Below are 15,000 nucleotides of genomic sequence, written 5' to 3' on the forward strand. Positions count from 1 at the left end.
ATTTTGCAGGAGAGAGAGAGAGAGAGAGAGAGAGAGAGAGAGAGAGAGAGAGAGAGAGAGAGAGAGAGAGAGAGAGAGAGAGAGAGAGAGAGAGAAATCAAATTAATGAGATATGTATGAAATCGAGAGATTGGATAATTATCCTAATTGGTCGGTGTATGTGAGAGTGAGGCATTCGATGTCATACTAATGACACATTTGTGATTTCGTTTAAGACTCGGTTTATGAAGTAGCTATTGAATGTGGGTATTAACGTTGTTTTGTTTATTCCAGGAATAACTCTCTGCTTTCTTTGTATTAAGCTCACACACATACACACACTTGCCTGGGGTCTGGCTATTCATCACCATGAAGTAGTGATGGTGGGAGACTTTAATATGATCGGTCACAGGAAACTAACGTAGTATGGGTATCCCGGATTAGTACAGCTTTGCTGATCGTGGAGATTCACAAACTATTTCATCAGTTATGTTATCGCCCACCAGAATTACATACACACACACACACACACACACACACACACATATATATATATATATACATGTATGTATGTATGTATGTATGTATGTATGCATGATGTATGCGTGTATGTACACTCGGAATCGAAATAGAAAACCAACAGCATTTTCTCTCCTGGTAAATGTGATCTTGTAAACCTAATCAAAATACTCTCCACCTAGAATTTGCAGAATCACTTAGCTACATGAGGCACGGCCCCTCTCTGATGGAAGAAATGAAATTAACAGAAAAAAACAAAACGACTGACAATGAAAAGGGAAAATTTAAACTCTTTGTTTCACTTACCAGTGTCACTGGGTGTATAACATTAGTTGGATTTTTCCGTTCATATTTTCGGTGTCTGTTCAGGTTTAGTGTTGGTGTCTTTTTGTACGGTTTATAAAGTGGGCTCTCTCTCTCTCTCTCTCTCTCTCTCTCTCTCTCTCTCTCTCTCTCTCTCTTCATTGCAAGTGAGTTATTATTATTATTATTATTATTATTATTATTATTATTATAATTATTATTATTATTATTATTATTATTATCACTAGTTACGATACAACCCTAGTTGGAAAAGCAGGATGCTATAAGGCTAAGGGCTCCAAAAGGGAAAACATCCCAGTGAGGAAAGGAAATAAGCTGAAAGAGAATAATTACCAATTAAGAGATTTTTAAAACAGTAACAATATTTATAAAAATTCTGCATATATAAACTATAACAATTTGGAAAAAAAATGAGAGGAAGAGAAATAAGAATATTGTACCCAAGGTTACCCTCAAGCAAGAGAACTCTACCCCAAGACAGAGGAAGACCATGATAAAGAGGCTATGGCACTACCCAAGACTAGAGAACAATGGTTTGCTTTTGGAGCCTCCTTCTCCTAGAGAGAGAGAGAGAGAGAGAGAGAGAGAGAGAGGAGAGGAGAGAGAGAGAGAGAGAGAGAACTGTTTCAATTTTGTGCGCTTGAGAGAGAGAGAGAGAGAGAGAGAGAGAGAGAGGAGAGAGAGAGAGAGAGAGAGGGGTAGTTGAAAACTACATAGGAGATTGGTTAAGCCAATACCAAACACACACACACACACACACACACTCTCTCTCTCTCTCTCTCTCTCTCTCCTCTCTCTCTCGCTCTCTCTCTCTCTCACATTGTAACATTTAAAATAATTAAATTGATATCAGATGGAGCCAACGTTTTCTTTCTTTCTCTTTAAGTAGAATCATTGAATCGTCCATCGACTCGAAAGGGCATGGGATTCGGGTGGGTGGGTGGGGGGGGGGGAGCTAAATAGCCCAGCATCAAGCGAGACAAAAACGTCTTTGTTTAGTCCTAAAAGAGAAATAAATTCCTTCAGTTCTTTACAATTTTCCCAATATCTGCAGATTTCAATTTGAGTTTACTCTTTCTTTGGTTAACAGGGAAGGGACATCGCTATGATCTAACTACTGTTCAGTAAAGCTTATTGAGACCCAAAAAAGTTGAAAAAAACAATGAATTAAGAGTTTGGGCTGGGAAACCCAAGATAATAAAACTTTCTACTAAATGAAAAAAAAAATGATTACTAATTTGTTTTCTAAGAAAATTTTAAACATGGTGGCTATTTTTGTGTTCATCGTCCGTTTTCCTACTGCTAAGTAGGGTGGATATGGTCCTTGTGTTACTACTAAGTAGGGTAGAACTTAGTTTTTTTCTTACTGCTAAGTAATGTGTACATGCCACTTCTCTCACTGCTAAATATGATTGAATTATCCCTTCTCTTACTGCTAAGTTGGGTGAAAATGTCCCTTCTCTTACTGTTAAGTAGGATGGAAATTTTCCTTCTTTTACTGCTAAGAATGGTAGTTATGGCCCTTCTCTTACTGCTAGGTAGGGTGGAAATGTCCCTTCTCTTACTGCTAAATAGGGTGAAATTGTCCCTTCTCTTTATGCTAAGTATAATTGAAAAGTCCCTTCTCTTACTGCTAAGTAGGGTGAAAATGTCCCTTCCATTACTGATCAGTATGGTGCAAATGTCCCTTCTCTTTCTGCTAAATACGGTGAAAATGTCACTTTCATTACTGCTAAGTATAGTGAAAATGTCCTTTCTCTTACTGCTAAGCAGGGTGAATTTGTCCCTTTTCTTACTGCTAAATAGGGTGAAAATATCCCTTCTCTTACTGCTAAGTAGGGTGAAATATTTCATTCTCTACTGCTAAATAGGGTGAAAATGTCCCTTCTCTTACTGGTAAGTAGGGTGAAAATGTCCCTTCCATTACTACTAATTATGGTGAAAATGTCCTTTCTCTTACTGCTAAGTAGGGTATAATTGTTCCTTTTTTACTGCTAAATAGGGTGAAAATATCCCTTCTCTTATTTCTAAGTAGGGTGAAAATGTCCCTTCTCTTACTGCAAAGTAGGGTGAAAATGTCCCTTCTCTTACTGCCAAGTACGGTGAAAATGCCTCTTCTATTGCTGCTAAGTAGGGTGGAAATGGAAGTATCCCTTCTCTTACTTCTAAGGAGGGGGTGGAGAATGTCCCTTCTCTTACTGCTAAGTAGGGTGGAAATGTCTCGTCTCTTGCTGCTAAGTAGGATGAAAATGGAAATATATCTCTCTTACTGCTAAGTAGGTTGGACGTGTCCCTTCTTTTACTGCTAAGTAGGGTTGAAATGTTCCTTCTCTTACTGCTAAGTAAGGTTGATATCGCCCTTCTCTTACTGCTAATTAGGGTGGGTATGGCCCCTTTTTACTGCTAAGAAGGGTGTAAATGTCCCTTCTCTTACTGTTAAGTGGGGTGAAAAATTCCCTTCTATTACTGGTAAGTAGGGCTGAAAGTAAGAATTAAATCCAGCATAGAAGTATGAAATTCACACGATTATTTTCCATTACTTAATCTTGCAGAGCTTTTATCCCCCGGCAGCCTTGTCTCATTAGGAAGGATTATTCCCAGGCAAAAGCAGTTGCAAGGTACGACTCAGAAAGAGAGAGAGAATATTTAAGGTCTTTTGTAGATATTGAATTTACAGAGGATTTTGGGCTAAGGAACATTTTTCCTTCATTGAGGTGCCGTTTCTAATTTATGTCTCTTTGAATTTACTGAGCTTTGGAATCGGTAATTTTCTAGTTTCAAGAGTTTCTCGACTTTAGATTTTCAATATTTACTTTGTGTATTTATATTTCTTTATATTTATTGATTTATTTGTGAGACCATTGAAATAAATCCACCTAGTTTTAGGTTTGAACTGTTCGAAAATCACTATGACATTTAGTCTTCAGTTGATACTAAAACATGGAATAATGGTGTTGGGCTAATGGGCTTCTATATATATATGTATATGTATATGTATATATATATATATATATATATATATATATATATAAATTATCTATTTATATATATATATATATATATATATATATATATATTCATCTATATATTTATTTTTCTACATATATATTTATCTATATATATATATATATTTATATATATGTATGTATGTATATATATATATATATATATATATATATATAATATATATATACTATATATATATAGATATACATATATATATTTATCTATCTATCTATCTATCTATCTATCTATCTATATATAAATATATATATATATATATATATATATATATATATATATATATATATATACTATATATATATATATATATATATATATATATATATATATATATATATATATATATATTTATCTATATATATTTATATATATACATATATATATTTATCTATCTAACTATCTATCTATCTATCTATCTATCTATATATATATATATATATATATATATATATATATATATAGTATATACTGTATATATGTATATATATATATATATATATATATATATATATATATATATATACAGTATATACTGTATATGTATATATATATATATATATATATATATATATATATATTTATATATGTGTGTGTGTAGAAACAAATTTTCCCATAAGAATACATTCAAATGGATTAATCCGTGGTTGACCCCAAAAACCTATGATAACTCCTTACCTTATTTATTATTTTATATTTATATTTTATATTTTTTTTATGTTTTCTTTTTTTCTTTTTGATTATTAATTTTAATCACTTTCACTCTACAATTAAAATTGATTGAATTTTTTTCTCTTCAATCTTAGCCGTTTTCTTTGTTTCACTTTATTTCGCTTCACTCTTTGCCGTTTTCTTTGAACCACTTCCTTCCTCTTCATCACGAGTTCGCTTCGTAGTTTTTTTAAAGAAGCTATCGATAGAAAGTTGCTTGGTACAGCTTTTCAGAATGTTTCGAAAATAAGTTGGGGAAACATCATTGAACTGCGCAACTACACGACAAACCTGCAATTTTTTTGGATGGTATTTGTCTATGAAGTCGACCACGTCTTGATATTTTCCTAACACCTCTTTTATTTGCGCCGAACCTAACACATGTTCTACCTCCTCGATCCCTTCCTTATCATCACTCATGTGCTCAGACATAGCATGGAGTTCCTTGAGCTCCTCTGTAGTAAGTTCGTCGTGATGTTCTTTTGCAAGTTCACTCACGCGTACGCCACGTTCATGCTTTTCAATAATTCCTTGCTTTACGTCTAAAGAGAGCATTTCCTTATTCCTTTTCTCACCACTACCACTACCACTTGCGAAACTAAGCCTTTTAGGACCCATGATTTACGTAAAATACCGTAAAAGGATGAACGTAATAGCAGAACGCACAGGGCACAACCACACGAAGCCCACGATAACAGAGGAATGTCCCAAGTCATGTTTATTGAGGGTCCGTCCGAGGTAGAAATGCTGCCTTCTATCGGCGGAAATAAAAAATACATCCGGCGTTATGAGTACCATCTACGTGTATGGGTATTGTTTACTTCCGGTGTCGAGAAAAAATTCGGGTGTAGAGTAGGAACGTGTTCGAATTTTACTTCGCGTGTCGAAAAATTCGGATACAGCCGGTACAACGAAAATTGCCTACTTCGTGTGTGGAAATAAAATTCGAGTGTAACGTCAAAAAATTGCTCGAATTTTACTTCAGGTGTTGGAAAATTCGGATGTATATACGTTCGTGTGTAGAGGCTCCACTGTATATATATATATATATATATATATATATATATATATATATATATATATATATATATATATATATATATATACATATAATGTGTGTATGTGTGTATACATGTTTGGGTAAGAAGTCTCTGAATATCTAACAGGCATCTTTAACAAAATTTCTTAGCTTGTTCAAACCATTATCTTATAAAATTGGTAAAGAAATGACTTCATCTCTGTCTTCAATCAAACTTTTGAAACGAAACTTAATTTCGCTAATATCACCATGAAGGAAAATATCAATCCCACTTGGAACCATCTTCAAGCAATCTTTGATCCCAACTTGAAATGTATCTTAATTCAGGAAAGTGATCATACAAAAGGGAATCATTCTCAGCCAACTCCATCAAATTTCGATCAAAAAAGGTAACCGCCCCTGGGCCATGTCGGACCGGAACAATTTCATTTTTGGGGTAAAGTCGGCTTTGGTCAATTCTGCTGGGGTTTTCAATAGCGATTTTGAGACGAAATTTCTCTGTCTCTGTCTTTCTCTTCTCTCTTTTCTTCTTTCTTCCTTTTTTCTTTTTTCCAGTTCCAGGGAACTTTCTCTTCCGGGGGATTTTCGGTCGGAACTGTAGTTTAAGAAGTGATTATTTTCGCGTATTGGAGAGAGAGAGAGAGAGAGAGAGAGAGAAACATGCTCGTTAATGACAGGAAGAAATATATATATATATATATATATATATATATATATATATATATATATATATATATATATATATATATATATATATATATATATGTATGTATGTATGTATGTATGTATGTATATATATACATACACACATATATATATATATATATATATACTGTATATGTTTACGTATAATTGATACACAAACGCACACACAACTACAACAAACACATACACGCACACACACACACACACACACATATATATATATATATATATATATATATATATATATATATGTATATATATATATGCATATACATATATATATACATATATATATATATATATATATATATATATATATATATATATATATATATATCCATACATACATACATACGTACATACTTAATAAATACATATATACATACACAGCAAAAACAACGACGACAATAAATGCATCTGTATTTTGATCAGGTTTCATCCCAACTGGGTATTAGTGATGGTGGGTGAGATTAGTCTGATTGCTCACAGGAAACCAACCTAGCATTAATGACATATATATATATATATATATATATATATATATATATATATATATATATATATATATATATATATATATCAAATATAAAATTACGAATAAAGCTTGAAGCTGTTATATGTCTTACTTGATAGGGAGCGAGAAAGTGTGAAATTGTGAAGATCTGACGAAATGGTAAAAAAGTTTAAAGAATGTGAAAGGTTTGATCAGACTCCATTGAGATGGTTCTGTATTGTGGAAGCAATGGAGAACGGATTGTATCTCTGGAAAAAAGATTCTATTATTCAGAAGTCTCGGGAGGAAGATAGTGAGAAATTTCTAGAAGCCGCTAGGAGTTAAGACCAAACTCAGTATATCTAGAACCTAAAAGGGTTGATCCCGATGGAAATTTTAATGTTAACTAAAAATATTTTTTTTTTTTGTTGTGGTGGGGTCATCTATCAATGTATTACAAATATAATCCTGTATTTTTATTTGAATATGGTTTCCTAAGCCTCTATCTACACAGATGTTGGAGTTTTTTTCACAGATTTACCACGATTATAAAAATTCATATATTAGGTACAACATATGCGGATTTTTTTTTCTTTTGGTAGAATTCTGTTTTTTTAACATTTTCCTTCACGTGAAAGTACTTTCGGAATATTATCATTATTCTGTATACCCAAACTAATGATCCCCTTAACACACAGCTAGCATTAAAAGATTTTAACACAAAACTACCTTCAAAGGACGCAGAGCTTATTGAAGCGAATATGAAGATGGTTATTTTAATACTAGTTCTAAATAGTCAGGCATACTGATGGGAGCAACAGAATTGTATGACAGTGTTGTACAGGAGCTGCAGTGGATTTTGAAGAGTCCTAATGCGTGAAAATAGTAGCTTAGTGCATTGAAAAGAAGTAGAAATTGCAACTGAAGGGTCACAGAACTGCAAACCTGTGGATACAGTATATGGAGATGATTGACCTTGTCTGGAATCAATTAAAAAAAAAAAAAGAAAAAAAATGGCATTTGGTTGTTTCATCTTTGTACGCTGAGGAAAATAACGCCATATCTTGGCTCAACTGGTTACAACCTGTATGACAAATCCTTGAATGTTGACCTGCAAAATACAAATCACTTGACGAAGAATCACCCACGAATTCATAGAAGTTTCATTGAAAATGGCTTGAATGTTGTCCACAGGACTCACACCTGACCTTGTAGTAAAAGATTAATTAATGCATATCCTCAGAACTACAGGTGGTCTTACCCTAGAACGTGGGATGAGTAAAACGCAGTACCTAATGTGAGTGAATTCTAGTTATGTTACATTTGAGGTCAACAGGGCAATGCCGCAACCGACAAAAACGAATTATGAGTCCAGTGAAAAGCCTAAAGACCTAACTTGTACGTGTGAAAAAGGATTTATCTGGCAATAAGATTTTGAGCTACTAGAACAGATGAGCCCTTTCTAAGGAAGTTTAAGGCTTTTTTAACATAACTGTATTACAGCAAGTGAATTTGCAAATGTGGACAGCGCAATGGAAGTTGGAAGTAGGAAAGGTGTTTAGATTTTCTGTCTTGAATGAATCTCAAACAGTTTCTGTGGATTCCAAATTGTCTCTTAAACTAAAAGACGAAAAAACTATAAAAATAGACCCTCAATTACTCTTTCAGAGGTTGCTGATTACCGAACACAGGCTGAACTATACATAACATATGAGAAAGGAAAGACCGAAGTATCGTGCATGCACCTGAGTACTTTGATAACGTTAAGGCTTAATTCAGCGTGCAGGGGTGTTCAGAATCCTGCTAAGGATTCATTTTCTAAGCCGTATGAAGCAGATCATTCTTGCATAAATTTTCATCAATGGAGATTCATCTACGAAGATAATTTCACATAAGAATTTTTTTTTCTTTATATATTAGATCCAACGCTGTGTAGGGGACCTGTCCAGTACATACATACATGCATACGTGTATTATATATATATATATATATATATATATATATATATATATATATATATATATATATATATATATATATATAATATATATGCGTGTGTGTGTGTACATATCACAGATACAGGCAAACGCTCATATATATATATATATATATATATATATATATATATATATATACACATATATATGTATATATAGATATAGATATATATATATATATATATATATATATATATATATATATTTATATATATAGATATCTATTTATCTATCTATCTGTGTATCTATCTATATATATCTAAATATCTATCTATCTATCTATCTACAGTATATATATATATATATATATATATATATATATATATATATATATATATATATATATATATATATATATATATATATATATATATATATATATGGGTCTGGGTCAGATTCCCGACAGCCATAATACCGACACCCAGTATCCCGACAGCCACAATCCCGACCTGCCAAAACCCCGACTTGCCCAAAACTCCGACAGGCCAAAACCCCGACAGAAATACATACATGCATACAGATAGAGAGATTTAAACGGTAAACCAGTGATAACAAGGTTTTTAATATAAATTAAATGTGAGTGCTGTGGTTTTTTCTTAACATTAAAACACCTAACTAGCCTATGATAATTAGTGTTTCGGTTGGCTGTTAACCTTTCATATTTGAACTATATCTCGGTGCTAAACCACCCATAGAAAAAGAGGAAATTTGCGAAAAGATTCCTTCTATAAAAGGAAAAGATAAAATTAACGTACGTGGATACCTGGTGGTTAAAGATAAAAACCGGAAAGAATCATACTACTAGTGCTGTGAATTTCGAAAATCTAATGACTGCAAAGGAAGAGCAGTGAACGAAGAACAATTACCAACAAAGTTTGGAGAGCACAATCGTGCTCCTTGTGCAAGAACTGATAGTGTAGCAAAAATAAGAAATGAAATAAAAATACAAGCAAAATTCACAAGAGATAAGGCGACCCAAATTATTCAGTCAAGCACCACCGGTGCAAATCCAAGTATTATGCCATGTCTGCTTTTGAAAAATGCCCTAAGAAAGATAATAAAGCGGATCAGGTGCTGTGATCGTCCATCTGAACCTGCGTCATTAGTGGACGCCATCAGTGGACGGTACTTTTAAAACTGTACCTATAATATTTTACCAATGTACACAATTCATGCACCTGTGGTACATGGAAATTGTACAGTTTTTCCACTTTTGTATGTTTTTATGACTGGGAAGAGTGAGGTCTTGTATAAACGCTTGTTTGAAGATTTGACGGACATTGCTGACGAAAATTTAATTTATCTGAACCCACAATGCATAATATCTGATTTGGAACTAGTGTCAATTAAAGCTTCTAAAAGTGAATTTACTAACATCAACAACAAACTCTGTTGTTCGCGCGCCACCAACATTCCCTCCTATTATGTGGTCAGTACATAACTCCAGGCAATCAGGATTTCCACGTACGCAGAATGCAGTTGAGGCTTGGCACAGGAGATGGGACATTGGAGGAGCTCATATAGGTCTTTACAATATAACTGAAGAGTTACAAAAGGAAGAGCAACAAGTCAACAACCAAATTGAATGTATTCTTCGCGGGGAACCAGAACCTAAACAAAAAAGGAGAAAACTTATTCGTGAAGAAATGATCACTAAGGTAATGGAACATCATCAAAATGTTTCAGATTATCTTCGAGGAATAACCCATATTGTATCCCTTAAATGAAGTTTTTACCTATTTAGATTCTTTATCCATGTCGAATATTTCATTATGCATTTATATTTGTCCTTTAGCAGGGTATCCTTTCTATAAAGTTTTAACTTTATAAATATATATCCATGCGAATATTTCATTGTATATAAAAAACAGTTAATTTTGTTACCCCAAATATATAAAATAGATTTTAAGCACTTTGAAGTGAAGAGTAAGTCATGGAGAGTAGATAGCAAGAATCAAGAAAGCAAAAGAACAGAGGGATAGTATCCTTTTTAATTTGACTTATATGTATGTGTATATATATATATAGATATATATATATATATATTTATATATAAATATATATATATATATATGTATATATATATATATATATATATATATATATATATACATATATATATATATATATATATATATATTATATATATAAATATATATATATATATATATATATATATATATACATATATATATATATATATATATATATTTATATATAAATATATATATATATATATATATATCTATATATATATATATATTCATATACATATATATATATATATATATATATATATATATATATATATATATAATTTTTTTGGTCGGGATTTGGTTTTTGTCGAGATTTTGGTCTGTCGGGGTTTTGGGTGTCATGATATTGGGTGTCGGGATTTTGGCTGTCGGGATTCTGTCCGGATCCCCTATATTTATATTTATATATATATATATATATATATATATATATATATATATATATATATATATATATATATATATATATATATATATATATATATATATATCTCCCATCCATATACCAAGGCACTTCCCCCAATTTTGGGGGGTAGCCGACACCAACAATGAAACAAAACAAAAAGGGGACCTCTACTCTCTATGTTCCTTCAGCCTAATCAGGAACTCAACCGAGTTCAGCTGGTACTGCTAGGGTGCCACAGCCCAACCTCCCACATTTCCACCACAGATGAAGCTTCATAATGCTGACTCCCCTACTGCTGCTACCTCCGCGGTCATCTAAGGCACCGGAGGAAGCAGCAGGGCCTACTGGAACTGCGTCACAATCGCTCGCCATTCATTCCTATTTCTAGCACGCTCTCTTGCCTCTCTCACATCTATCCTCCTATCACCCAGAGCTTTCTTCACACCATCCATCCACCCAAACCTTGGCCTTCCTCTTGTACTTTTCCCATCAACTCTTGCATTCATCACCTTCTTTAGCAGACAACCATTTTCCATTCTCTCAACATGGCCAAACCACCTCAACACATTCATATCCACTCTAGCCGCTAACTCATTTCTTACACCCGTTCTCTCCCTCACCACTTCGTTCCTAACCCTATCTACTCGAGATACACCAGCCATACTCCTTAGACACTTCATCTCAAACACATTCAATTTCTGTCTCTCCATCACTTTCATTCCCCACGACTCCGATCCATACATCACAGTTGGTACAATCACTTTCTCATATAGAACTCTCTTTATATTCATGCCCAACCCTCTATTTTTTACTACTCCCTTAACTGCCCCCAACATTTTGCAACCTTCATTCACTCTCTGACGTACATCTGCTTCCACTCCACCATTTGCTGCAACAATAGACCCCAAGTACTTAAACTGATCCACCTCCTCAAGTAACTCTCCATTCAACATGACATTCAACCTTGCACCACCATCCCTTCTCGTACATCTCATAACCTTACTCTTACCCACATTAACTCTCAACTTCTTTCTCTCACACACCCTTCCAAATTCTGTCACTAGTCGGTCAAGCTTCTCTTCTGTGTCTGCTACCAGTACAGTATCATCCGCAAACAACAACTGATTTACCTCCCATTCATGGTCATTCTCGCCTACCAGTTTTAATCCTCGTCCAAGCACTCGAGCATTCACCTCTCTCACCACTCCATCAACATACAAGTTAAACAACCACGGCGACATCACACATCCCTGTCTCAGCCCCACTCTCACCGGAAACCAATCACTCACTTCATTTCCTGTTCTAACACATGCTTTACTACCTTTGTATAAACTTTTCACTGCTTGCAACAACCTTCCACCAACTCCATATAACCTCATCACATTCCACATTGCTTCCCTATCAACTCTATCATATGCTTTCTCCAGATCCATAAACGCAACATACACCTCCTTACTTTTTGCTAAATATTTCTCGCATATCTGCCTAACTGTAAAAATCTGATTCATACAACCCCTACCTCTTCTAAAACCACCCTGTACTTCCAAGATTGAATTCTCTGTTTTATCCTTAATCCTATTAATCAATACTCTACCATACACTTTTCCAACTACACTCAACAAATATATATATATATATATATATATATATATATATATATATATATATATATATATATATGTATATGTATATGTATATATATATATATATATATATATATATATATATATATATATATATATATATATATATATATATATATATATATATATATATATATATTATGCATAAACAATGTCTTAGTGGCGTTGAAAAATCAAAGATGATATTTCTCCGGACAAACTGTCTCCCACATAATTTTGAGGATAATAGGAAAAATTCCTTTGTGTTTCTCCATATATTTTTTGGTGCTCCTACTTTTCCACACTACCATGCTCTTGTAAAACTCTTCATTCCTATTGGTTTTGGCAAAGATTGGACACGGGGGTTGGAATTTTCATAGATAATTAATGGCTTGTTTCCTCTCACACGGGAACCACAACCCCTCACTTTTAGGTGATTTGATGTTGGATATTTTGCGTTAAAATAAAAAAGCCCTATGTCCTTCCTAAAAGTAGTTACTTCTGTTTATCACGCATAGCAACTTTTATACAGAATAGTCATCCCTGATTCAGCGTTTAATTTATAGATTAGGTTGTGACTTTTGGGCTGTTTGTTTTCTGGATGGAGCCATCCCGGGACAAGGAGAAATCTCTTAGTATATATATATATATATATATATATATATATATATATATATATATATATATATATGAAAATTATATATGTATGTATATATATATATATATATATATATATATATATATATATATATATATATATATAATGTATGTATATATATAATGTATATACGGTATGAATATATGTATATGTACGTATATATATATATATATATATATATATATATATATATATATATATATATATATATATATATATATATATTTATACACTCTCTGAGGCCTTTTATATAAATATATTTCTATATATATGTATACATATATATATATATATATATATATATATATATATATATATATAATGTATATGAGTTTGTATATATTTACTTTTTCATCTGTGTGCATATATATATATATATATATATATATATATATATATATATATATATATATATATATATATATATATACATATATGTGTGTGTGTGTGTGTGTGTGTATATAAATATATATATGTATCTATGCATATATATATATATATATATATATATATATATATATATATGTATGTATATCTATTTATTCTTCTGTGTACAGTATATGTATATAAACATACAAGTGTGTTTGAGCGTAAATTTGGGTGAGCATATTCAAACCAGTCTAGCGATCATTTGGCCAAAATTGCTTCCTGGACCATAATCTTGTCCAGGCGAAAAAACATTTATTTTCCAGAAAATAACAACAGAGTGAAAATAATTTCGTCCTCACCAAAGAACTCACAAACGGGACTTAGAATACATTACAGGGGAAATGGACATTGCGTAGGATACTTTGGCCAAGTAATAGGATGCATAAAAGGGGACGCGGAAGGATTCAAAATGTATCTGGGCGTCTCATGATAAGATTAAAATCCTCGAAACAGATCTGGCTGCAAAGGCTGAGATGCTGCAGCCATGAATACAAATACAAGCTATTTGGACACCAAATGGTATGGGGGGGGGGGGGTTGCATTTTCTCTTTTGTATGCGTCACCTCAAAGGAGAAGCGAATTTAAGAATTCAGAGGCAGATTCTATGAGGTTGTTCCTTTGTCGGTGGAGCTGGCAATAATGATTTAAAAAGAAATATATAAGATTTTATGATAAGAGCTATTAGGCGTCTTGGAATTGTAGTTGGTTTAGATGGACCGGGTATGACTTCTCTGTAAAGGAGAAACCTCTTTGCATTTGCCTTTGAATTCTAGAATTCGATCCTCCCTTTGACATGACATGTACAAATTCGGTCCGGAATTCAAATGTCTTGTTTTGCATTCATGACTCCAGCATCAGTCTGGGTCTAGCTTTTGCACTATCCCTGTAAGTGTATGTGTCTGCACTTTAATCCTATTATGAGAGGCAGGATGCATTCAGTGTCCTTCGGGCATCCTTTTACCTGGATAGAATGTCCTCTGCTGCTCTGTGTCCTTGGTGCTGTGTTCAGCATCCTTTTAGTCCAAGCTGTTAAACTACTGGGCAGGACGGGAAGTCCATT

The sequence above is a fragment of the Palaemon carinicauda genome, chromosome 25 (assembly GCF_036898095.1).
Source record: "Palaemon carinicauda isolate YSFRI2023 chromosome 25, ASM3689809v2, whole genome shotgun sequence".
NCBI lineage: Eukaryota > Metazoa > Arthropoda > Malacostraca > Decapoda > Palaemonidae > Palaemon > Palaemon carinicauda.